Source organism: Vipera ursinii (genome assembly GCF_947247035.1).
Source record: "Vipera ursinii genome assembly, chromosome: 2".
Lineage (NCBI taxonomy): Eukaryota > Metazoa > Chordata > Lepidosauria > Squamata > Viperidae > Vipera > Vipera ursinii.
The window spans coordinates 264548367-264572130 of record NC_139513.1 but is presented as its reverse complement, the minus strand read 5'-3'; the positions used below and the strand labels follow the sequence as shown (position 1 = coordinate 264572130).

Here is a 23764-nt window from a genome sequence, read left to right as displayed (position 1 = left end):
AATGTGGCAAATAGGCAGGGAACACAAGTCAAACAATGCTTGGACTTCCCATCAACAAAAGTCCCCTTGATCCCATGGCACCCTATGCAAAAGGGAAATAACATTAACTGCTAGCACTCCCTATCTCTGCAATTCCAAAACTTATTGTACTCATTTGGTTATCTGCAAATAAGAACAGTTGCTAAAAAGAAACTACTGAAACCTCTCTGAACCACCCTGAAACCACCAAGCCATCCTTCCTCTGTTGCATTTAAAAAGTTCTTGCTAGCTGGGTTGACAAAACATTAATGCCCCAGTAATTTTACAACTCATTGCTTCCCCAGTAGCTACAGCCTTGGTTTCATGTTGGTAAGATCCCTGGAGCAGAGCAAGGGGAAAATACATTCTAATGATAATAATGCCTTCAGACACGAACTAGAAAAAGAAAACATGGCAAATTGAAACAGTTCTAGAGAAACAATCTTATCTTTTACTCAACACAGACAAGAAACAAAAATTGCTAGAACTCTTCTCCTCATCCATAAGGCAGTTGCTCAAAAAACATTCCAGCCAGCCTATTCTTTGCATGATGGCTGATATTCTACTAAATATATTCTACTACTATTCTATTAAAAATAAAGCGGAAGCAGGTACAACCTTTTTGCTCAAGCTAAAAGTTTTCAAAATCTGAGTAACCGCTTTCAGGTGTGTCACCATATCTTCAAAATGTGGGTAATTTCTAGTGTACCCCACCCACTGTTTACCCCTATACCCGAATCAGAGCATGCCAACACACCACTCACTTCAGCCAGCAAAAAAAAAAATCACTTCGTGTTTATTTATAAGGATAGAAGCACGTGAGCAACATCAAAGTATTTGCATTGTCTATATATCTATTTATAGCTACCCAAAGGCCCCAAATTCCCATGCCTGCTGGAAATAATATTGTGAGTAGTTAGTGTGAACAGTGACTTTGGTTGTTTTGGTTTAGCTCTTTTGTGTATTTAACAGCAGCAGAATAGAAGTGAAAGTACCAGTAAAAGAGAATATTTGTAGCTCAGGTTTGAAATGAGAGATCCTCGGTGCTCTCTGAGCTTGCTTCTTTTCTTGCATAAAGGGAACAATTTAATAGATGGGGATTGATTGAGTGATTAAATGTTTATGCCACCTTCATTTTCCAACACAAATACTTTGTCAATTCCAGGGGAGCATATATATTTAATGCTCCTGCCTCCTATTTTCCCCACAACAACCCTGTGAAGTGGATTGGCTTGAGAGAGAATGACTGGGCAATAGTTACCCATCGGCTTTTATGTCTAGAATTCATGACCTTCTGGTTTTAGATGATGTATTCAGTAGGTTGCAAGAAGCTGCCGGTATTACAGGAAGAATAAATATCCAGAGATTCTCAACATCTCAATCCTCAGTGAGCAGGGTGAACTACAGGGCTGGGCAACCAACTTCTGCTTTTGTGGGACAAGAAGGGGGGTTGCAGGGGAGTCTCTGAACATGCAGTGCTTTGCTAATGGCACAAAGCAATACCCTGGTGCTCTGGGGCCAGCCCCTGCTCAGCAGTTACAAAGCCCTGGGGAAATCATTTGCAATGAGCTTCCCTATGATGCCAAGAGACAGTGGATTTTTGTATTGGGGCATGCAGATGGGATCTGGCCTCACAGTCTGGTACAGGTAATCCTCAACTTACAGCCATTCATTTAGTGACTGTTCAAAGTTACAACAGCTCTGAAAAAAGGTGACCTACAAAGTCCTTGCACTTATAACCATCACAGTCACATGATCAAAATGTGGGTGCTTGGCAACCGGCATGTTCTTATGACGGTTGCAGCATTCTGGGGTCATGTCATTGCCAACTGCAACCTTCTAACAAGCAGTGTTGATGGGCAAAGCCAGATTCACTTAATGATCATATAATTCACTTAACAACTATGGCAAAAAAAGAGAAAAGTTATAAAATCTTTTTATGCAAAAAAAATTTGCATAAAATCTGATGCAACTCATTTAACAAGTGCCTTGCTTAGCAATGGAAATTCTGGTCCCAATTATGTTTGTAAATCAAGGACTAACTGTACAGCAGGCACTAAGGACTTGAGGGGATGATTGGCAAAAAAAAAAAGGTGAAGGCACTAAGGGTTTGTCCTCTGGACAAGGAAAAGAACAGAGAGTTGGCCCTTTGGGAGATGGGGGGGGGGTTGAGTTAACTTCGACCACACACTTGCCTGCAATCAGCAAAGTCTCAGGATTCTGAGCAGCAGACAGAACAATAACTCATTACAGAACACTGCCCGGATAACAGGGTTTCTAAGAAAACAAAGAGGCAGGTGGAAAGAGATACTGCTGTCTCTTCCTGTGTGAACCTGATTGGAAGGAAAGCATGAGGACCAAGCTGTCACTTTACAGCAGGGGTGTCAAACTCAATTTCATTGAGGGCCACATCAGCATTGCGGTTGCCCTCAGGGGCCCCGGTGGATATGCCCAGGGTGGGTGTGGCCTATTGGGTGGGTGTGGCTAGAGTGCGTGTGGTCTACTGGGTGGGCGTGGCCAGCTCTACATCGTTCGCATCAAGGGTGCCTATGGGGGCCTGGGCAGGAGTGGGTCAGATCTGAGGGTCTCTGCCAGAAGGAGGGTCTCTGGGCCAGGGCCAAGGCAGTGGGGGCTGTTCCCTCACTGTTTCCAGGATGGCTTTGCGGGCCACATGAAACCACTTCGCGGGCCAGATCCGGCCCCCGGGCCTTGTGTTTGACATGTCTGCTTTACAGTATCACCATAAAAAAGTGGGTGTTTTTCTCTGACGAATTGCCTGAGTAAGTGAATATAATTTAACTGCACCTTCCAATAAGATTTGCAACTGCCTTTTTAGTAACATGGTAAACTATTTGTAACATGGTAAACTATTTGGTGAAAGTAGGTCAGTCCCCTGACAAAAATATGAAAAATATTTATCCAAGGCTGTTATGTATATGAGAATAAGTTGCAAGAATCTGCCAATATCTAAACAGGCTGACAATTTTTATGCACTTGAAAAAGGAGCCCACGGGGTGATGGGCATTTGTCCAATCATCTGCAAAATATCTATGAGTAGCCTGAAGTGAGGTGCATTTGTACTGTAAAGCCATCAAGCCACCCTTTTCTTTTCAAGAAATGAAAGCAAAATGCTGTAGCCCAGAAGGAGAAGGAAGCAAGAGTTGCCACAGCCCTCTCACAGGGTGTGCAAATTTTCATTATTACAAACAGGAAAAACTGCTTTTGGAGCAATTTTTGTACACTGCAGCTGGGCCAGGTTAAGTGAGGGTGACCACTAGATGACAGCAAAGAGAATTTTCTGTTCCTCTTTTGTGCTATTTGGTGACAATCTGGATTTTTGCAGCTCAAATTTTGTAGTTCTAGACCCAATGCTTGGTGGCATCATTTTAATATATTGTAAGTTTCAATATCCATGCCAGATTTCATTTATGTTTCTTTCCTTTACCAACAAGAAGCATCTCGACAAACCTGAAGACATTGGGCCCTATCCAACAAAATGCAATTCAGTTTTCTTGCACTTAGGCAAGAAAAAAACACGTGCACACACTACTGATTGTAAAGTTTGTGTGTCAGTGTGTATTTAAACATTACTAAATAATTAATTAATGGTGGTTGGTGAGTACATGGGGGGGTTGGTTTTGGATCAACATAACTTAACAGTTTATGGGGAAAAGTACCTGAAAATTGGTTTTAGGCTTTTATGAAAACAATCTAAAGAATTACACTTGAAATATTGATTAAGCTGAACATCTATATATCACTTCTAAGTTCATCACTTTGAAATACATAATTAATTTACCAAGCTATCTAGGATAGTTTTCATACTCAGAGCTATTTGGAAAAGAAGGGATTTAAGAGATTAGATCAGACAAATTATACATGCACTGGGAATTAGGACACTTCCAACACTGTCATCAGTTTCACCCCTCAAAATCTTACTTTTTCATTTAAATAGATACAATTCAGTGGCAACTTTTGTAACTGACCTGGAGGGTAACCAAGGTTACAGAATGCCCACATTTGATTAGAGGCTGCCTGTTGTAAACCCTAGTTCTTATCATTGGGACTGTTTATCTTATCATCAAGACTGTTTATTACACGAATAATTCTTGGTGATTAGCAGAGAATGGAGACAGATAATTTTCTATCTCTTTTATCCTATAAAAAAGTTTAGGTCCACTATTACATCTATGCATACTGGAGGGACAGATAATCTGCCTAAGGAATACATGGATAAAAGTTGTTAAGGCAAATGTTATTTTAACTGTTGTTTAAGTTTGTTTCCATATAACAGTGCACCCCCACCCTGAAGCTACATAGGGATTTAATATAAGAAGTATTAAAATCCTTGTAAATTATTGCAACTTAGTATTAAACACGAAAAATGTCTAGGAGTTCCATATCAATATCATTCTATCATCCTTTCTATTTATTAGATAAACAGTTATAGGAATTGAAAAGGCAAATGACCTCCCAGCTACCCTCCCCCATTCTTTTTAAACTGGGAAGGAGAGAGAATGTCTCCCAAGTCAACTCCATATTGTTTGAAATTTATAATAGGAAGATAACATACAGTTTTATGGAAGTACAGAGGTTGCTCAATTCATAGGGTGTCCATGTGTTCAGATTTAAAGAATATTGCCTCATAAAGATTCCATTTGAATGACTAGCCAGTCTAAGTCCACTTTAAAGATGTTTTAAGGAGAAGCCTTCTGTCTGAACATGAGTGTCCCTAAGAATGGGAAATTAAGCTGAGCAATAATGAGATAAGCAGATTGTAAAGCTATAACAGAAAGATTTATTTGAAAAATATTACAGGGATAGGCAATACTTAGTGCTATTCTACTTGCTGAAAGCACAAGTCCAAATAATGAGTCATTGAGCACCCCAATCTCTTTTTCACATATAGTGATGGCATATGGAAATGACCTAGGGCAATCTTGAAAGACAACAAGATGCTGCTAAGGCACGGGTCAGCAACCCACAGCTCTGGAGCCGCATCCGGCTCTTTCAGCCTTCTCCTGTGGCTCCCAGCCATTTGCAGAGAGAGAGATGGAGACAGAGAGAGGCACTTGCGCTTCTCTCTCTCTCTCTCTCTCTCTCTCTCTCTCTCTCTCTCTCTCTCTCTCTCTCTCTCTCTCTCTCTCTCTCTGTGTGTGTGTGTGTGTGTGTGTATGTGTGTGTCTGTGTCTGTGTCTGTGTGAAACTCACACTGTTCTCCAAGAAGCTGACAAGCTTATTGGGCGGGGCTCTTGTCTTTGCTGCGTCTCCACAGGAAGCAGGAAGCAGGAGAGCCAGCCCAATAAGGATGTGTGTCAGCTTGTCCAGAACAGTGTGAAGCCAGCTTGCCAGGTGAGCAGAAGATCGGAAAGAGGGAGAGAGGGGGGGAGGAAGAGAGAGGGAGGGAGAGAAAGAGAGGGAGGGAGAGGGAGGGAGAGAGAGACCTCAAGAGAGAGACCTCATGCACAGCAGCCTCTATTTCTTTTTAATTAAACTCTTCAATCAAGTTCCCCCCCGTCATGTGCACGCGAGAGAGTTTTGTGGCTCCCAGTGTTTTTTTTTGCTCTGGGAAACAGGTCCAAGTAGCTCTTTGAGTGTTTAAGGTTGCTGACTCCTGTGCTAAAGGAACAGTGGGAAATATGTTAGCTTAGCCCACAACAGAATGTGGGACAGGCCAGAAGCTCAGAAGAGACACACACCACCAGGAGACGGGAAGAGAAATCCCTCCAGACTTTCAAGATTCTGTTAATGTAATCTTACAATAAAGTAGAATTAGCTCATTTGGTCATGTTTCCTGTCTGATCTACCTCATAAGACTAATACATATTCTATAAACATTATACAAACAAGGGGTGGATTTTTTTCTCTGTATTTATTATTTAAGTATAAAAAACAAAAAAGAATACAAATGTATAAAAGGGGGAGCTGAAAAAACTATACAACCAATAAGATAGGAGAATGGAGTTGGTTGAGGGGCTACCAGAATTTCCTCTTTATAATTTTTTAATTTTTATTTTTTTACTATGTTTAATTATGTATATTTTACTTTTACCTATTTTTATGGCTTGTATGTTTTACTTAATCAATAAAGAAAGAGGGGTTCAAACAACTCCAAAACTTTCTATAGATTTTTAAGTGATATCCTTTTCAACAAGAAATATTTTTGAAATGAATTCATTGCATTTATGTGGTTGGAGATGCAATGAAATTAACACTTAATTTAAATCTATTGTTCTATTTCAGTAAGAAGCAATTACATGTATTAACTCTTCTTTGAGATTTAATATTTGCTATCACATGGAAGTTGACTCCTGGACAAAAAAAACCATGAACTTACTGTACAGTATTGGAAAAACAAACATATGGCTCCAATTATTCAACGGTTTGTAGAATTGATTAATGTATATAATTATGATTTCAGTTTATTGATATCTGTGTGATAAGGAGTGGGCCTTTGATTGCCTGGTTGCACCCAACATTTTTATATCATTAATCACCCTTGCTGCCAGCCCTTCAAGATTTTTCAGATTAGGAAACAGATTCCATAAAAAAACTAGAACAATACTTTATTGAGTTAGTATAATAACAGAATACTGCAAGTCTGCATTTTCCCTTCCTCTCGTCTTAGACCCAGAGAGTCAGGGAGGAGCAAGTCTGAATCGCTTCCAAATACTTTGTTTTTCTCCAGGGCTCAAGGAATGCATCTCCATTTTCTGTTCTTGTAACAGTTTCTGAATATTTTCTCCAAAATCATTTCCAGGATTCCTGATACCTGTAGGCAGTGCTTTTTTTGTAAAAGAAAAAGGTGCCGGAACTCACACATGTCATACAACCCACGTTGCCTACCCTACAAGGTTCCATCCAAAAAAAGATGCCGGAACTCCGTTCTGAGCATTCTATGAGAAAAAAAGCCCTGCCTGTAGGCACCTGGAAAGCACTACATGAATTTGTATCTTCCCACCCGAAGGCAGGACAAGAAGCAATGGATTTAAACTAATCAAGGTGAGAACCAACCTTGAACAAAAGAGAAATTTCCTGACAGCTAGAACAATTAATCAGTGGAGTGGCTTGCCTACAGAAATTGTGGGTGCTCCAACAGTGGAGATTTTTAAGAAGAGATTGAACAATCATTTGTCTGAAAAGATATAGGTTTTCCTGCTTGAGCAGGGGGTGCACTAGAAGACCTGCAAGGTCCCTTCCATTATAATGTTATTCTGTTTAAGGAACTTTGGGTGGTGGATGCAACACCAGCTTTGAAGACTGGTACACCCAGCCCTAGGTTAATATTACAGATGAATTCCTAAAATTGAGATGGAGGAAGACACTATGATATGAAATGTCTAATATTATCAAGAGGGGCTCACTCCTCTTATTCAGATTTCAAAAGAGGTCATCTACAGGAACAATCAATATTATTTCCATCTCATATCCAAGCCTGAATCCTAACTAGAAAAGATCCAGATAATGCTCTTCATCTCTGATCCTCTGTAGATGATGCCCCTTCACATTCTGTAGAATCTTTCTCCGAAAGAGAGGATTGGGAACTGGACAGAAGTTCATCAGTTTCCACAAGATCAAAACAATCCCAGATTACAGTAGAAGGCACAGTCCTAATCAAATAGCCTAACTGCCCAATTGAGGTTCAGACCCAAGTGAATATGAGTGAAAACATACAATCATCACATCAGCCTGCAAACATCATGGCTCATCTCACCTTACCTAAAAGTTTCCTGATAACCGTATACAGGAGAGGTGAATAAGAATGCTTACATGCTATAAGTGCTGAAAAAGAAGATATTTTCCTCTCTGAGAAATCTGGATAGGCTTTCAAGACTTGGTGGTTATACTGTACAATAATATAGTATTCTTACATCCTTGTGGTGTCTATTTCCTGACCTGACCCACATTGAAGTGCTGATAAGAAACCATAAGTAACACCAAGCACTAAGTAACCTTCTCGGTGATAAGAAACTGGGATAAGAATCCCAATAATGTATCCCTGAGATTACTTCACCTCTGGATGAAATAATGGTCAGTTAAATCACCAGCGGGTAACCAAAGGTCTCTTGCCCCAGACGGATATCCTATCTAGTAGCCTCTAGGGAGATTGGGTTAAAGTGCAAATGTAGATGGACTTTTTCCCCATTTGCTTGTAAATATACTGGACTTAAGGGACGCGGTGGCTCAGTGGGTTAGGACGCTGAACTTGTCGATCGGAAGGTCGGCAGTTTGGCGGGTCGAATCCCGAGTGCCGCGTAGCAGAGTGAGCGCCTGTTACTCGTCCCAGCTTCTGCCCACCTAGCAGTTCGAAAGCACGTAAAAATGCAAGTAGAAAAATAGGGACCACTACGGTGGGAAGGTAACAGCGTTCCGTGCTAGTCATGCCGGCCACATGACCACGGAGACGTCCTCGGACAAGCGCTGGCTCTTCGGCTATGAAACGGAGATGAGCACCGGCCCCTAGAGTCGGAAACAACTAGCATGCATGTGCGGGGGAACCTTTACCTTTTACCTATACTGGACTTAGAGGCAAATTGACTTTCTTCTCATGCAAATTGACTTTCTTCTCAATTCAATAGGCTTTCACTTTTATGGTATGTAACACCAAGAACACAGGGATTCTGATCCATTATCAAAGGTATATTTAATCTAAGGAAGAAACAGCAGTAAAGGTAACACATAACACAATCAAGCATGAAAATGACTTTCAGCTGCTTCCACTATAAGCTGGAATGAGATAAAGCCAATGTCCCAAGGATGCATCATATACAACAGTAAAGTATTCATACTGCGGTTAGGGGAATAGCAATAGCACTTAGACTTATATACCATTTCATAGTGCTTTACAGACCTTTCTAAACAGTGTACACAATCAGCATATTGTCATCAACAATCTGTGTCCTCATTTTACCGACCTCGGAAGGATGGAAGGCTGAATGTGAAGATGAGGTCACAGTCTTCCCAAATATGGGGAGCGGTATTTCTATTTAAATGAAAACAATTCCCAATTTGCATACAAATTTTTGAAAACTTTTTGGGTAATATATAAATTGCAATAAGAAGTAGGAGTAATCAACTTTTTCTTTATGGAGAATCAGTTTCTGAGCACCCTGCATGAGCTACCACCCTGAGAATACTGAATGCAATTTATTAAAGTGGTATCCCTCTTTTTTGGAAACTTCTCATAACCACAAAATATTTAGCCTGCTATTTCGAAAGAACTTTGCCAACCCTGCTTTTCTAACAACCCAACTTACTTTTGGAAAGTGGTAATTGAAACAGATTCCATTCTTAGGATTCCTGCATTATAATACCATGAAAAAGTAATTTTTCCTTAATTACCCCATCCTCTGTAGACCTGAAAGGGATTAGAAAAAGATTACAATGTGCTGTTCCAACTGAATTACAAAAAGCATTGCACATAGCTATCCTATTAACTTCAGAATGCCAATGTATTGTAAAATGCAAAAAAGTAGACAATAATTTGTTTACAAATATGTTAATGTGGTAAATATCATACTGTTTCTTGCAATCAGTGAAATTGCTGATTGCAAAATGTACCTCATAGCATAGATTTCAGAGGGCAAAATTGCAGTTAATATACTACTTTTATCTTGTGTTTTACTGCTTTCCAAGCATAAATTGTTAAGAACCAATTTACCTTGATGATATTGGCAGCGCACACATGTAGATGAGATTTCTGTGTTTGTTTGTTTAGTTAGGTGCTGGAGTAGGATACAGTTAACTTACTACAGAAATTCAAAGACTTGAAAAATATTGAAAGACTTAGTGAACTATTATAATGCAAGAATATTATGAAAACTGTTGTGCTAATACAGGTAGTCCTTGACTTAACAACAGTTCATTTAGTGACCATTTGAAGTTACAAAGGCACTGAAAAAAAAGTGATTTATGACCATTTTTCACACTTATGACTGTTGCAGCATCCCTATGGTCGTGTTATTTACATTCAGATGTTTGACAACTGGTTCATATTTATGATGGTTGCAGTGTCCCAGGGTCTTGTGATCATCTTTTGCAACCTGACAAGCAAAGTCAATGGGGAAGCCAGATTCACTTAACAACCGTGTTACTAATTTAACCACAATACACTTAACTAATGTGGCAAGAAAAGTCATAAAATGGGTTAAAACTCACTTAACAAATTTGTCACTTAGTGTGATGTCTCCCTTGAACGATTCCCCAGATACCTCCTCAGATGTCAGCTCAGGGGAAGATGAATCAATTCCTGGCATATCAGGAACTGAGTTGATTGATGGCTCTGAACAGCTGTCTGGAAAGGATTTGGCTGAGGGTCCAGCTGGGGAAACTTGCAATAGCAGGGGTCCAGCAAAGAGGAGGAGGAACTGCCTTTTGCACCTGATCCAAAAACACATAGGGCAGAAAAAAGGCAGGAGCAAAGAAGGTCAGCCAGACTACTCAAGAGGAGAAGACTCAGCTGGTCTTGATGGGCTGCACCAGAAGCTAGCTATTTATCACAGCAGATGGAGGCATTGCTGGGAACAATGTGTTTGTTTTCTAGCTGTGTGTTTGGTCGTCATGTTTCCTGCTTCACTCTGGATTGTCATTGTGTTTGGAATTCAATCATGCCTTGGAGATTCTGAACTTTTCTTGCGTGTGGACTTAAGTTCTGCCTGGTGGATTTGTCTGGTAAAGTTAGTTTGTTTGAGCAGCTTTCAAGTGCCTTGTGGACTATTGGGCCATTGCTCTATGGGCTAACCTTGATTTGCTCATGGCTGGACTTGTTTGGGACAAGCTGAAGAGACTTGCTAGAGAATATTAATAAACTCACTAAATCACAGTTATGTGTGTGAGAGAGTGAGTGGGGCAGCACATTTAGCAACGTAAATTCTGGTCCCAATTGTAGTTGTAAGTCAAGGACTACCTATACTGTATAGAGAATCTTCTTAGACCCCAATGGAGCAACTGGAATTATTATTACTAGATGTGTTTATGCTGGAAGAGCCCTTTCTTGGTTAATTTTGCATGTGATATAATCATGTACAACTCCAACTTGCTTTTCTAGATATTATAAATGCAGCTCTATGTAGTTCATTGAAGTTATCAGGAAAATTATTTTATTGGATGCTAATTGAAGGCATCAAATGAAGCGCTAAAACTGATGTTTTCATCATGTTTTTATATCTGTCATGTTTACTGTAACTTCTAGTATCAGAAAGAACTAGGTGATTTTTAATCGGAGAGTTGTCCAATGTTCAATGTATGGTTCAACCTTGGAAATACCAAGATATAGCATTGTGGACAGATAGATACCCAGTGAAAGAGAACTTAGAACCACCAAGACATAGCTGCATTGTTAATCTGCTTTTATTTTTAGGAAATGTTCAGCCAAAAATATTTGATATTTTAATTAGTTTTTTTAATTGATATATTACTATGATACAAAATTTTAATAATATTTAGAATATATGCTATATTAAATTAAAATATGCACATGACATTCTCAGTATGGAGGCAAATAGCTTTCAGCCTAGAAAATGCAAATTTTGGTGTCATTGTCTCTCTTTTGAAATATTTGTTGAATGTAAATGGACACGTCTTTCTAAGTCATCAACCTATCCTTATCTTAATGTTCCAGTAATTCAGTGGCAGACCTCTTAATTGTATAAAAGATCCTAAATTGTATCCTACTTTGTGTCCAATAAATCATCCTTCCTCAAGTTGTGTAAGAATGACAATGTTTAGAATTCCCTGGCAGCAGAGGAACTCTTTTGAAATGGCTGTTTAAGAAATACACAGTAGTGATGATAGGGCAAGGCAGTATTTTAGATTTGAAGGAGAAAGGACACTGTGAAATACAGTAATGTATTTCATCTTAAATGTAGCCTATCTTAAAATCTTAAAACAAACCATTATTTTTCCTGGGATTGCTCTGTAGCTTGGATGACACACAGTTACTTTAATGAATTTTCCCATATGCCCCCAGGTACATTTTCTCTTTGAGTCTAAATCATTGTACAACTCTGAGAATTATATTTTGACTGATTAGAGGACTGTTATTTTACATGCTGATTAGCTTTGTGTATCATAAGAAACTATTTTTCTTAACTGTAGTTTAATAAATACTATAAGCCTCAGTTGGCTGGATTCAAGCAATATATTATGCCAATGCCAAACAAATCAAATATATGAACCATCTACATCTTATGATTCCCAAAATGATTTTTTTAAAGTTGTACCCGTAGGATAAAAGATTATCAAAAGGAAAACTTCATACCTTGTGATGCCCAGAAGACTGTTATATTGAGCAATGAATTAAATATTCCTCAGAATTCAGCAGTAACCATAGTTACAAGACCTTGTACGCAGGATTGTTAGAATGAAACCATTCCACCACAGATCTTTACTTTTTCATTTTTAGAAATAATTGGGGTGCTACCAAATGAGACTTTTATGAGACCCCATCATCCCACATCAAATTCAGTGCATTTCTCACAGTGTAATGCTCCCAATGTTTGCAAAGTGCCAGTAACAGACTAATGCTAATCATTGTTAAGACCCATGAAACATATGGGTCCTTTCAACCCATATAAAACTAAATTTTACAGAAGGTAAACATTCAAGAATGAATGATTCAAGAATCATCCTGTATCATCCTGAACCACCATCATTAATTCATCTGTTATATGATTTTCTGGAAAGAAAAATTCAGAGGACTTGCTGCTATCCTACCGTACAGAACAGAAGGCATTTTATCCTGCTCTGCATTTCTTAATAGTTTCAGAAACAAATGTTCCTGTGCAACTGGGTCCCACATGGGGAATATTTTGCAGCTCACTAGGCAAATGTGCAGAAAACTGAAGTAATAAGTACATGGATTGAAAAAGAAATGATGGAAATTCTTTCTTCTTGTATAATATTTGAGACATAAAAAAGTTAAATCAAGGAACACTGGAAGGTCCCAACAGCTGGTGAGAGAAATTAGCAACCCATAAATTAAAAGCAGAAAAAATGAGTGCTGATTGGCTACTCTACTTACTTACTACCCATTTCTATGAACAAACCCTTGCTTAAAATGCAAGCCATTGGGTGGGATATGAGAAAACAGCCAGAATGCAAATTATGAATGTCTTAAAAATGTCACAGTCCTTAGACAAAGATGGAGAGTGTCAGTATATAATAAGGCTCGGTGTTAAAATATTGCACTAAAAATATTGAACTTATGGAGACCCAGACAATGTTATCCTCCATTTGTTGACAGCTACCAGATCATCTGTAAGAATATAAACCAGAGGGTAATCAGTCAAGTGGTGTATGACTGCACAAGGATTAATGGTAAGTTTGAGATAACTACCAAAGTTACCAACTGATGAACTGTATAATACAAAGAAGTATTATACAAAGAAGCTCTTCCTACTAATATTCTTCCTTCATTTCCTTGAAAATTAGAAAGCTTAGAATTATTCTCTGTTAGCAAGTAACCTGGTCTGTGGGTTGTTTATTTATTTTAAAGCATTTGGGTTCATCTTATGTGTTTGTAGTGCTTCTGACTATCTGTAATTATAAATGGGTTAACATGCAGGGTGTGGCATTAGGAGATTGCAATACTTCTGTAAACTGAATAAAAAAATTAAAAAAAGTATGGTAAAACAACTGAACTTTCACCTATTTTTTATCCTGATGTCAACAATTTTGGGTCCCTGTGATTCCCAAACAATTCTGATTCCCTCAAAACTATATATAAGATGAACAGGACCAAAACTATTTTTAATTTTGCAGGCTAAACAGTAATCTATATTATGCAGAAAAAAAGAAGATGAATGCAAACTCTTAAAACTGTTTGCCCAAGTTTGGTTGCATAGTGCACAACAGCACATAGGTTTTGTCTGTTGCTAGAGATAGAACTGCTAATAACTCTCGTCCCTTCAATGTCCAGATAAAACCAAATTAAGTGCATGGTAGCCCAGGCTATAACAGTGCAGAACCTTTAAAAAATGTTAATTATAGTCAAATCTAAAGCCACTTTGTCTTTTTTAAAAAAACCCAAAACTCTGAAGTTTTACACCAGAGATGAACTGAGTCAATCAGAAAAAGTGGCAAAAATAATTAAACTCATATATGTAGCATAACCTAGTGAGGAAATTCACTTTCTTTTTAAAATGCCATCATTATTGCTCCCTTCTCCCCACAGACTGATGGTTATTTTTATATATTAAATGCACAGATGAAAATATTTCATTCCACTTTTAAATCAAATTTTAAGCAAGAAAATCATTGAAACACACTAAAAACACAAACTCCTAAAATGAAGAAGGCAAAAAAAAAACCTAAATAAAACCCAACAAAATGAGAGAAGGGCTAATAGCAGCAATTTGAATCATCATACTATGCCATACTGTGGCATGTATTTGATTTAGCATTCGCAAATCATGCTAAGATTTTAGATTAGTATCTTTTAGTGGATGTCACTATAGTGAACTAATCAATAAAACTATATGTAATAGAACAGAGTAAATAATAATGGGAAAAGAAAGGCTGCTAAATTATGTTTTTTTTAAAAACTGTAAAAAAAAGCCTTTCATCATATTTCTGGGAAAGTCCTCAAATTGTCAGAATCCATTTATATCACATTTCATAAATGTATGGTTAGAATATTGTGCTTATTCTCGGGAATCTGCCATCTCTCTGAGGAGGTGGGAGAGGATGGTTATTCAGATTGCAGTAGGCTGTTTTCAAAGACCAGCAAAGATTTTGATCTGGGGGGAACAGGGGGAGAGAGAGAGATCTGGGTTGCATCTCCATTTGGAACTGAAAGGAAGAAAGCAATAACAATAAACACAAAGAGATTTCCCTTTCCCACGAAAGGGCCTAACACCTAAGTAAATGATGTGAACCTGACCAAATGGATTTGAGGGGAGGGGGTTGAACCGTGAATGCTTTATGTAGTATTGAAATGTAACTCAATGTCAGATCCTGTCTTGTATTGCCACAACCGATCTCATCCTAGTAAACTTTTCCTTTTGGACAAACTTGGATCCAAGAGTTCTTATTTCCTAAGATGTGGATTGGGGTGGGTCCTGACACAAATATTGACATGTCAACAGTCCCTTGCTGCAAGATATCTCTACTTACAGAATTATGTTTGATCATTAATTTAGTTACAGTTGTAGCATCTCAAGAAGAATCTTAGAAATTGAAATTTGGTGAAGAGGGAAGTTCCTTCTGAAACAGTAGCCACAGTTAAGAGAGGAGTCACTACAATATCATAAAAATGATCATGTTAGTGATTGGCTTAATTTAACTAACAAGAGAATACTTCATCTTGAGGGATGGGATTTGGTATACAGATGGCACGCATACTTGCTCTACGATAAGAAGGTGGACAGGGCTTTTAAATCCCATATTCTTAGAAGTGCTTTATTGCGTGTCTGGAAAAAATATTATTATAAGTTAAATTATAAAATACCAATTTGGGGAATTCCTGGACACGCGATAGAGGGCGTATCTATGGGAGTGAGTATGGATGTGGTTTCTTATAAGGAACTACTTGGATTGCGAGGGAATGATTGGCATCTTAAATCATTAGAGGAGTTAAGACAAGAAAACATAAGTTACTCTTGGTTTCAATATACCCAATTGAAAGCTAGGTGGAAGTCAGAGCAAAAGGTTGGCATCACAATTACAGATCAAAATTTAGTAAAACAAATTAGAGATTTCAATTGTGCACATATAAAGAGGATATATAATGCTTTAATTGAATTGGATTCAGAACTGGTTAAAGACTGTATGATAAAGTGGGCACAAAATATTCAGGAACTAATTTCGTTGGACACCTGGGAGATAATTTGGGTCAGAAATGTTAAATTTACTCAGGCTCAAAACTTAAGAGAAAATTTTTATAAAATGTTTTATAGATGGCATCTGGATCCCAAGAAGTTGTCCAACATGTATCCTAATTTACAGTCTAAATGTTGGAGATGTGGTAGTCTAGAAGCTACCTATTTTCACATGTGGTGGACTTGTAGAAATATAAAAGCTTTTTGGATCAAAATTTGGTGGAACATTCAAAAGATTTTTAAGAGAAAGATAAAGTTTTCCCCGCAATTGTTTTTATTGGGTATTGTTGTAGATTGTGATGTTAAAGAAACTAACTTGATGTTGAATATGATAACAGCAGCACGGTTAGTGGTGGGACAATATTGGAAGAAGGATAGTTTGCCCACTATAGAAGAATGGGTGTTTAAAGTTTCGAATCTTGCAGAAATGTCTAAGATTTCTGCTTATTTGAAAGATCATTCACAGGAAAGATATATTTCAGTTTGGAGGAGATGGATAAATTATATTCAGAACAAATATGGGACTAAAAAGTTCCATTTAGCTTATGAGTAGATTTTAGTGGGATATTGTTATTGGTACGTTGTTTGTAGTTATGTTAAAGGGGAGTTAAAGCACATTATGAATTTGGTTAATTGTATATTATGCATAATTTTTATTTAGAATATGATTATTGTAACTATAATCCTGTATTTAGCTCTGGGAAGTGGGGGGGGAAGTGGGCGGGTTTGGGGTGGGAGGGATTTGGGGATATATTGTAAAATTTTGTTTTTGTAAAACTCTTTAATAAAAAAAAGATCATGTTTTAAGATTCCCAAGTAGTTAAGTTGTATTTTCTAGGAATAGAACAATGTTTACCGGAGGGAGGGAGGGAAAGGTATTTATATGCATGTGCATGTATTAATGCAAAATTGATATGTTATTGATTAGCAGTAATAGCACATTTTTATACCATTATTGTTTTGGGGGGGCTTCAGCTCATTTTGCATACTTGGCAGAATTTCTAAAAAAGTTTGGAGATTTGTCAAACAAGGAACAAGTATAGCAGCAAATCTGTTAGAACACATATTAATTTAGCACATCCACATAGAGCATATAGCCATGTTTAGTTTAGAAAATTTATTGTAATGATTCACTGTAACAGGTAGTAATGGCCACCATGTCCAAAGCTAGCATATCCCTAAAAGGCAGGCACTAGGAACAGTAAAAGAGAATTATAGCCGTTATGTCTTTCAGGTGAATTTTCAAAGGACTCTGACCAACCATTGTGAGAATCAGAATGCTAGATGAGAAAGACTAGCCATCCATTACTTGAGACTCCAGGATGTTTCAGATACAACACTGTCTGGAGATGAGGGGAATGGTAATATAATATCAGGAGGACCTGTAATAAAAATCACTGGAGAGACCCAGGGTGAGACGCCTGGGATAGACCTTTGCCCTGAACAAGATATATTTGGTGCTAAATATTTTATATTAAAATGTTTTCCTAGACAGGTTAGTAAGTTAAGAATAAAAAAAATGTGTAACAGAACATAAGTTTAGCATATAGAGAGTATGATTCATTGCAAGGCCTTTAAAATGGCTGGTGTGATGTGAATATAGATTTTTATTAGCTTGGGGCTGAATGAGCAAGCATTGAATGTTGCCAGGGTCAAAATAATTCAAGGTTTTTTAACATCCAGGAGTGCCAATTTAATGTTGACCCACCACTTTATACGTCACCTTTGTAAAGAATGCTGGGCAAGCATAATATGATCATGATAGCACAAATCAATGAGGAAGTGTGCCAAGTACTCCAAAAACAGCTGCCAGCAACAGGACAGCCCTATCAAAAGCCTTGTGATCAATGAGACGATTAATCAAGCAAGTGTTCACAAGGATATACGTTGCTCTTGCAAGGTCAGCACAGGACATGTTAAAAAAAATACAGACAGCACATAATGCACAATTATATCAAGCTGTGTATTCTCCACCATGGAAAATGTTCTATCCCAAATGCCCCATGGTTCTGACCCTGTTCATTTTCATTGAACAAGTTTCTTCCACTGCAGTAACCACATGTTCTAAAGCAGAAATTGCCATCATAATGGTCATCATTCTGGCAAATCTATACATTAAACATTATAATGGTTTAAATTTGTCCGATTTTGTCATGTTCAAAAGATCTTTCTTGAAGTCTAACAGGAATCCCAAACTTCCATTAAAGAGGTCATATGATTTTTGGCATTCTTGGATACGATGCAATGAGATTTCAAATGATTAGAGTGGGAGAAGGAATTATCTGTATCCCCAGCTGGTAACCTAGTCCTATCTTAAATATCAAGAGAGTATGATCAGCATGATTTCTGTTGATCTGTGGAGGATATGCAAAATGTGAAACAACTTCACTGCTTAAGTCAAGAGTATACAACAATTGGAACCCTCCAGATTCTAAATTGTTTGGAATTGTATGTACTTGAAAATACTTGGAGGGCAAGAGAACTGACTTAAGCTTTCTCCAAATCAAATTTAGTCATGAAAGGTAATCATGTTAGTTTGAAATGTGAGGCAATGTGATCTAAATCATGTTTCAAATGTGAATTTGAATACAAAGTGAATACACATGCCTATTTCAAGTTGTGATACCTTATTTCCAGCAAAAATGTTTACATTACAAAAGGGTATGCTTGATCACATACTGTATATTGGGAAAAACAGTAGAAAAAAATGGACACACTTGTGGGAAGGGCCATTTTTTGGCCTCTCAACCTTCAGCTTTCCCAAGCGTTTCTTATCGGCCTCTACGTGAATTACAGTGATGAGCACACTCTCCTGGTTCACACAGAATGGCATGTGGGAGGTTTGGGAAAGCTATGATAAAGCTTTCACATATATCTTTTAGTATCTTGTTTTTGTAATGATCTCATAGGCACCTGAGTAGTTCTCACTATGTATCCAATTATCACTATGTATCCTATTTTTTGAGATAGATGGGGTTTATGTAATGTTGTATTTGGTATTCAGAAAAGAGGAGGTGAATAAAAGTTCAGTGGGCAGTTGCTCAGGAGGTTTTTTGGTGAGACGAGGCTGCCTGGCTGGTTCAGAGCATCTCTATCGACCTGGGTCTGAATTCATTTCTCTACTACACTTACCTTAATTTTATAATTAATTAATTAATTTGCCACCCATCTCACCGCAAGTCGACTCTGGGTGACTTACAAAGTTAAAAGCAATAAAACAATACAAATATATAGAGTATAGCAATAAAATTATAAGACAATATAAAGATGGAGAGGGAGGGAGTGAGATGGGATCTGCTATTGGCCTATCAACCACCTTCAGCGTGGCGCTCCCTCATTGGAGTCCCAAGCCAAGTGACAGAGCCAGGCTTTCAGGTCTTTACGGTAGCTCAGAAGGAACAGATCTCACTCTGGAGGGGTAAGATGTCCAAAGAGCAGGAGCCATGGCAGAGAAGGCTCTTCCTCATGAAAAGGGTGTAGAATCCAGTACATAGCCATGTGTATTGTAAGAGAAACAAGTACAAACTTTCATGCATTTTCTCTCTCTCTCTCTGTCTCTCCCCTCTCTCATCTCAGTTAATAAAATTATGCTTCCTAACCGAAAAATGAAATATATCACATATGAAACAGTCTATACGCTCTAGCTTATGCTCTTAAGGTTTCAGAGAAAGAATTATAATGTATGCCCTGCTACGATTCTTTAAACTATACAGGTAACCCTCGATTGATGACGATAACTGAGTCCAATATTTCTGTTGTTAAGTGAGACATTTGGTAAGTGAGGTATGACCTTTCTTGCCACATTTGTGTTCTGTACCAGCCTGCTACCGGCCCTGCAGATAAGGCAGGGACAACCCCTTTACAAGAAGGCAAGAGGCTGGAACTAAGCCTGCCAAATTTATGGACGCAAAAGCAAACAGAGCAAAAACAAGACACGAACCATGAAACAGGAGCTATTCAAACGGTTGCCTTCAGCAAACCAGCCCTCCCACACATTCCCCTTTTAAACAGTTCAGGGCGTGGCTTCTCTCTGCCTCCTTCCGAGGTGCCCCATTGCCTTCCTCTGTTTACTCCTGATTGACTGCCTCCTGCGTTCGGCGTCCTTGAACAGGGCCAGCTGTGGGTCATCTTCAACCACACTGTCAGGCTCACACAGCTGGGTCTGCGTCGTAACCATGTGGGAGGGGCTTGGCTGAGGGCTCTCATCAGCAAGCTCTCCAACCCCCTCAGCAACCTCTCCAACACCCCCCTCCTCCTCCTCTGAATCGTCAGACCCAACTGCCGAACCCACAGGCTGACCCTGAATCACAACAATTTTTTAAGTGAATCACATACATTTAGTTAGCAACATGGTTGTTAAGTAAATCTCCCTTCCCCATTTGCTTGTCAGACGGTCACAAGAGGTGATCACATGACCCCAAAACACTGCAACCATCAAAAATATGAGTTGCCAATCTCTGAATTTTGATCACGTGAGCATACAGATGCTGCAACAGTCATAAGTGTGAAAAACGGTCATAAGTCACTTTTTTCTGTTGTAACTTTGAATGATCATTAAACCAACTGTTGTAAGTTATAAGGACTAGAGTCATGCTGGAGTCATCATTCATGTGCTCTATTGGGAAGTGATGGGTTCTCCTAGAATTCAACTTTTAAAGTATCTTTTCCATAATTCTTTCATTGTTTTATTTAAGGATTGATGTTTTTTGCAGAACAATTTACAGAAAATGCACAGAACTTCAACTCTAAACTTATTCTTTTCAATCAGCATTCTTTTGGAAATGTTATGCGTTGAATTTTAATCCGCCACCTTGTTTTGCACAGGAATTTTTATCTGTATTTTGGGTTTTCATTTTGTTTTTCCTAAAAAGCTTATCTTTTTCCAAGCCTCCCCCAGCATATTTTGCCTTAACTTAGTTCATGCAGTCCTTACCTCCCATGGTTATTTATATTTCTGTTACCTATCTATACTTTTAAATTACTGGAAATAATACTTCCTCTTACAAGTCATATTTAAGGACATAATGCTCAGTTTGTCATAGTATCCTAAAATCAGTTTTTGTTTATCTGTGATAGGTCATAATGGCTTGGATCCAAAGCACTGATTTGAAGGAGAGATCCTGAAGATCCACAAAATCCTATCAATCCAAAGTGACACCTGTTCACTTCAAAGAGGGAGGGATATGAAATCTGCAACCCGTCCATTTATTTCTCCACATGCCTTCTATGTATGCAGTGCAGTCTTTGGACCGAACCAGCATTTTTGGGAGATTCTGCCTTATCATGTGATTCAGCATTTTCCAAATAAATTGACATTGGGAAGGTTGGCTTGTCTGAGAATTAAGAAGTTTTGACTCCTCATTTTTGGACAATAAAGCTCAGGCTAGGGCAGTACACTACAGTCAAGAGTAAGAAAAATATATATTTTAAATATCCCCCTGCCTAACTCAGAAGAGTTAACCAATGGAAAGAGCATTTAGCTGAGAACTGAAGCAGCTCAGTTTGTATTATTCCAACAGTAGCCAAGATCAATCCAGTTCATAATTCTAATATCTACAATAGAGCAAGTGGCCTGGAATATTATAACGTGGATCAATACAACTTACCATATGACTTTCAAATTGATTAAAACACCACAAGATTACGCATGCTACCATATAATTTCCACATTAATTAAAATAATCACAGTTCAAGCATTATTCTTAGCGAGTTTATCCTAATCTTGACAGCAACTGCAAATAAAGCCATCTGACTGCTACATAAATATTATGAACTGATAGCACACCACTAATTATTTCAGTGGGTATCTTAGCATTCTTTTTCCTAATCAATGGGAGGGGAAAAATTCTTTCTGGACTAGAATGCAAGTTATAAAATAAAGCATAATTGAACTCCACCTTATTTCTTATGAAAGGACATTTTATCAAGGCACCCAAAGTCATTTACTTCTTACTTGTGTATAATCATTTATAATCATTTATTCCATTTCCACATCAAATGTAAATACCTTAGTGTTTCTTACCTTCATAATTTTTAGAACCATTCTGTGCTGCATCTGACAATCTTTTTTAATATTAATTTTTATTGAAATTTAAACATCCACATTTTAAAAACCAATGTGGTTAAAGAAATTTGCAGACAGGATGAAAGGCAATGACATTTTTTTTAATTCCAGAATTGGGAGAAGTGTAACATAGAAATCTCTCTCCTTACTTTGCTGCATCTTCAGTATTTTGATACAAATTTTATACATTTCTTGTACATTGGTAAAGTTTAAATCAATAGAGCAATGCAAATAAAGCAGGAATCCCCAAGCCCAGAGCCAGATCCTGGTATTGGGCTGTGGCCTGTTGGGAACCGGGCCATGCAAGTGGCAGGCGAGTATGCGAGCATGCAAAGCTCCATTTGCACAAGCGGCAGGCACACACACAAACCATCCCCTCTCCACCTACATTAACGGAAGGATAGAATCAAGATCATGTGAAGTGTTAATACCACTTTACAATGCCTTGGTAAGGCCACACTTGGAATACTGCATCCAGTTTGGTCACCATCATGTAAAAAAGAAGTTGAAACTCTAGAAAGAATACAGAAAAGAGCAACAAAGATGATTAGGGGACTGGATGCTTAAACATACAAGGAACATTGCTGGAATTGGGTATGTGTAGTTTAATGAAGAGAAGGATGAGGGGGGACATGATAGCAGTATTCCAATATCTCAGGGGTTGCCACAAAGAAGAGGGAGTCAAGCTATTCTCCAAAGCACCTGAAGGCAGGACAAGAAGGAATGGATGGAAACTAGTCAAGGAGAGAAGCAACCTAGAACTAAGGAGAAACTTCCTGACAGTTAGAACAATTAATCAGTGGAACAACCTGCCTCCAGAAGCTGTGAATGCTCCAACACTGGAAGTCTGTAAGAAGAGATTGGACAGCCATTTTTCTGAAATGGTATAGGGCTTCCTTCCTGAGCAGAGGGTTGGACTAGATGTCCTCCAAGGTCCCTTCCAACTTTATTATTATTACCACTACCATTACTGCCACCGTTGTTATTGCCAGTCACAGAGCCAGAAAGATTGGGGACTGCTGAAATAAAGGAAAGTAGATCACAGAAAAAGTGAAGGAAGGAAGCTTTTGGTGGGTTTTGGAAGTCTAGAACTTGAGCTAAAACAATCAGGGACAGGGTGAGATACAGGTAGTCCTCAACTTACAACCAGTCACTTAGCAACCAATTAAAATTACAACAGATTTCTCCAGGACTACTTACAACTGAGATTCAAAGTTCCAACGGCTGGAGGCCCCCACAGTCATGTGATCATATTTTGGGTGTTTGGCAACCAGCCGGCATTTACAGCAGTTTGCAGCACTCCATAGTTACAGGGCCATGAATGATGACATTTTTTTTCCAAAAGCCAGTGTTTACTTCCAGTCTCCCACAAAAAAATGCCTATTGTGGATGATGGATTTACTTAAGAACCATTTTGTCAAGGTAATAATAGCTAAACAGCTTATGTAATGATGTAATGTAACATAAGGTGGATGATGCAATGATAGGAATGACTCAGCAGGAGTTTGTGTCCCTTTAAGAGCCTGAGTATAAAAGGGAAGGCTTTTACTGGAGCATCTCTCTCTCTCGTCTGTTTTCCTGCTGTAACTGCTGTATGTTGGAGTTTGCTGTATTACCATGTATATGTATATTGTTCCTGGTGTATATTATAGACAGTGTAATATAAACCACCATTTAACATAGAGCACTGTTTACTGTGTTTACTCCTGGATTATCTCAGCACAATAAGACTGCATGCTCTGACACATTCACTTAATAACCATCATGTTCACTTAACTGCAAAAAGGTTATAAAATTAGGCACAGTCACATGGTAACCTACTTAACTGGCACAACTTATGACCATCATTCCAGACTTGAATATG

General features: G+C 38.3%; 1 long non-coding RNA gene across 3 annotated transcripts; it reads left to right on the top strand.

Annotated features, from left to right (window-relative positions):
• Window positions 1-5290: 5290 nt before the first annotated feature.
• LOC310635160 lies at window positions 5291-23562 on the top strand. Of its 3 annotated transcripts, none has more exons than XR_014491344.1 (4): window positions 5291-5370; window positions 6262-6400; window positions 13262-13335; window positions 20913-23562. It is a non-coding gene; the product is annotated as an uncharacterized lncRNA (long non-coding RNA). The 3 variants fall into 3 exon arrangements; XR_014491346.1 differs by lacking the exons at window positions 5291-5370; window positions 13262-13335 and adding exons at window positions 6779-6796; window positions 6942-7020 and having other exon boundaries at window positions 5381-6400; XR_014491345.1 differs by lacking the exon at window positions 5291-5370 and having other exon boundaries at window positions 5381-6400.
• The last annotated feature ends 202 nt before the right edge of the window (window positions 23563-23764 follow it).